This window comes from Aethalodelphis obliquidens, unplaced genomic scaffold (assembly GCF_003676395.1).
Source record: "Aethalodelphis obliquidens isolate GAN/ISIS:26980383/991018 unplaced genomic scaffold, ASM367639v1 scaffold12, whole genome shotgun sequence".
Taxonomy (NCBI): domain Eukaryota; kingdom Metazoa; phylum Chordata; class Mammalia; order Artiodactyla; family Delphinidae; genus Aethalodelphis; species Aethalodelphis obliquidens.
The window spans coordinates 25,530,940-25,535,120 of record NW_020837956.1 but is presented as its reverse complement, the minus strand read 5'-3'; positions in this window follow the sequence as shown (position 1 = coordinate 25,535,120).

Below are 4,181 nucleotides of genomic sequence, written 5' to 3'. Positions count from 1 at the left end.
ATTCTCATTAAAATATATTAAAACATAAAAATTTTCTAATATCTCTTTAGATTAACACTTGTGTTAATAGTGAGACAAAGTTTCATCCAATTCCAGCTATAAAACCTTGAGCATGTCTCAGAAACAAAGAGCTTTTTGACAATCTTTTGCTTTTTTGTTTCTGTGGATATATGTTTAAGTTCAAACAATGTGGAAATTAAGTGTAAAAAAAAATTCCAAAGATGTGAAACTGATTTTTTACAGTGTGATAGGCAATTACTCCTTCCTTTGCTACAAACTCCATTTAAAACAATCTTATTAAAGAAATTTCTTTATTAAACCATGGTAAACTACACAACTGACAGCTTACTGATGTTTCCTTTAAATATGTGAAGTAATTTGAGACTTCCCACCACAAATAACTTTTATTTCAGTAACATTTTAAGTATAATGTTACTTGTGGATTGTCACATTTCTTTTTAAAAGGACATTCTGTTTGCAAAGGCTTGTTAAAATACTTTGCACTTATTAAAATGCTAAAATAGACATTTGTAATTATGTCCAACACTTTCCCAAGGAAATTTAAGCTATAAGCAAAGTAACTCTACACAATGTTTCAAAATTAATTTTGTTTTGCCACAATGAGACATTAGAAAAGCTCTGTGCTCTACATAGACAGCCATAGACATATGACTCAGGCTGTTCATGTGTTTTTTGAATTAATAGCACCAAAGTTTCTTAAACCTGTGGTTTTACTGATGGCTCTTCAGCTACTGTGACAACATACGATTTTGGAGTAATGCTTACTGATTTACCATTTGTTGAGAAACTCTAAAAAAAAAAAACCTGTTCTACCTAAGAAATCTTAAACTCTGTGCTCTGACAAAAGTCTCCATCCAATACATTCATGACTCCTCCCCCTGTATTTGCTCTTTAGTTTCATTTCAGACATTCAGTCCTTAGATCCTTTCCAGTGTCTCCCAATTTAGTAACCCCACTTTGGTTTCATTTCCATTCTTACCCAGGAATGGAATTCCTCTCCCAAAAGTTACCTCATCCCCCTAACATTCTGGTCCTTCAGTTGGACCAACAAGCCTAATTATAGTCCTAATCTAACTATCAGCCTCCTCTGAGGCTTCATTCGGGGTGACACCTACAAGGGGGAAAAACCCACATTCACATAGGCTGGCACCACTACTAATACATGGCGCCCACACTCACCTGTGCCCTCAACTTATTCTCATCTGTTCCTGGAGAGCTCCCTTTCCTCTTTCCATCAGTGACTTCTAAACCTTCACTTCTCCCCCTTAAATTTCTTACTTAGAACCCCTCACTCTTATCAGAAGAGCACAACTTTACATCGATAAAACTAATGCAGAGGATGATGGCAAGTGACAATACAGTTTTTTAAATCGTCCTGAATTGACCATTAAAAACAGAGAAACTGGGGCTTCCCTGGTGGCGCAGTGGTTGAGAATCCACCTGCCAATGCAGGGTACACGGGTTCGATCCCTGATCCAGGAAGATCCCACATGCCGTGGAGCAACTAAGCCCGTGAGCCACAACTACTGAGCCTGTGCTCTAGAGCCTTCGAGCCACAGCTACTGAAGCCACTGCACCTAGAGCACGTGCCCCGCAGCAAGCGAAGCCACCACAATGAGAAGACCGTGCACCACAACGAAGAGTAGCCCCTGCTCACAGCAGCTAGAGAAAGCCCATGTGCGGCAACAAAGACCCAACGCAGTCAAAAATAAATAAATAAACAAACAAACAAACAGAGAAACCAGGGTGAAACATTCAAAGACTCCTGGATAGCATCTAAAACAAAACTAAGTAACAAGGAATCTCCAGAGCTCCAAATCCCAAGTGAGTGGGGTCAAACCGCTGACACTTACGAGACTGTGGTACATGTGTGAGGACGAAAGCAGAGGAGAGGCACCGGCAACTAAGGAAAGTAAGAACCCGCACAGGTACTCAAGCCAGGAGTGAGGGTGGGCCACTGACGAGAGCACCTGATATTGAGAGGAGTTTGCACCCTCTAGTTCTCAGGTGAGGGTAAGTGTTCTGTGGGAACTACTAGCCTTGCGAAAATTCTCAAAACAAATCAGCCAAAGCCCTGTTTCAGGCCCAAGCCCCATACTAAGACAAAATTACTAGGGACAGAATCTAAATTGAACAGCACAGGGACAAAAGAGAAATCCAGATAAAATAGGGGAGGGGAACAAAGTAAGCAGATTTCACAGAAATAACAGAAGAGAGAGCTCTAGAGCCATAAAATTCAGGCTTCCTTGTAAAAGTTCAAGGAAAGTAATTTCATATAAAAAATGAGGAACTTTTGTGTGGATTGAGGGAAAATCCCACATAAATATATTACAAGAAAAAACTTTAAAAGCAGAAAGCTACTCTACAGGCAATAAAGGCCCTCCTACAAAATACATGAAAACTATAACCTACTATTTCAAAACAAGCAAAAGGACGAAAAAAATAATAGAAGAATGAAAGAACAATGTAAACCAAAATTAGAAAAACTTACAAAGGATGTGAAATAACTCAGAAAGAAAAAATATCATGTTAGAAATGTACACTAAAGTAGAAAGAACATAAGAGTCAATTTAAAAAAAAATAGATAATGCCTTAAGACAAACAGAAGGGAAGAAAAGGCAGGAAATTTTTTTTTAAATAAATTTATTTATTTTTGGTGCTTTGGGTCTTTGTTGTTTCATGCGGGCTTTTCTCTAGTTGTGGTGAGCAGAGGCTACTCTTCGTTGCGGTGCGCAGGCTTCTCATTGCAGTGGCTTCTCTTGTTGCAGAGCACGGGCTCTAGGCACACAGGCTTCAGTAGTTGTGGCTCACGGGCTTAGTTGCTCCGCAGCATGTGGGATCTTCCCAGACCAGGGATCGAACCCGTGTCCCCTGAATTAGCAGGCAGATTCTCAACCCACTCCGCCACCAGGGAAGCCCAGGAAATTTTTTTTTAAGTAACAAAGAAATGAAGACATTCCTGGTTCTGGTTAAGACTGAGTAAGCATACTCCACTGTATCTCTCCCAGTGTTTACAACTAAAAGTCCACATAAAACAATATAATTAATTGCTAAGGGCTCCGTGAAAGATAAACAAAGCATGTGAACTCAGTGGGAAATTCAAAACTCAAAAAATGACCCACATAGTAGTGAGTTCCCTGGTTTGCCTTTTATCACCTATATCCCCCAGCTTACACTAGGGAAGCCAGAATCTCAGAAGAAAAATGGTCTCTCCCTCCAGACCCAAACCCAGGCGAGGCTCAGTAATCAATCAGCCTCCTCATGGCAGCAGTGACAGTGATATTTTTTCTCTTTCTATCCAGATAAGCAGAAAAGGGGGCTTTGGGGAACCTGACAGTGAGGGAGAAGATCACAAAGAGTAGGGAATGGAGAATGAGGCCCTTTAAATTACTGTATGAGACTCTGAGTTGCACATGCATAGAACTGACCAGGATCAGTGGAGCAAAGGCTGTGAGATCCGAACTACAGCAGAGACCACCCCCACTTCCTGCTAGTCCAGCGGCACCTGTGTGGTGCACATAGGGAGCTATATTAGTTTCCTATTGCTGCTATAAAAAAATTACTACAGGTTAGTGGCTTAGGACAACACAAATCTATTATTTTATGGTTCTGGAGGTCAGAAGTCTAAATGGGTCTTATGAGCCAAAATTAAGGTGTCAACAGATCTGTGTTACTTCCTGGAGCTCTAGAAAAAAATCTTTTTTCCTTCCCTTTTTCAGCTTCTAGAGGCTGCCTGCATTCCTTGGCTCAGGGCTCCTTCCTCCATCTTCAAAGCAAATCACTCCAAATATCAGTGGTTGTCTGGGCAGAGAGCAGGGAATGAACAGGTGGAGCACAAGAGACTTTTAGGGCAGTGAAGTTAGTCTTAATGATACTGCAATGATGGATACATGTTGTTATACATCTGTCAAAACTCATAGAAAGTACAATACAAAGAGTGAGCCCTAATGTAAACTATGGGCTTTAGTTAATAATAATGTATCTATATTTGCTCATAAATTGTAACAAATGTACCCCAGTAATGCAAGATGTTAATAATGGTTAAATGGGGGGAGGGGTATAGGTAAGGGGATATAAGGGAACTCTGTACTTAACACTCAATTTTTCTCTAAACCTAAAACTGCACACACACACAAGTCTACTGCTTTTTTTAAAAAGCA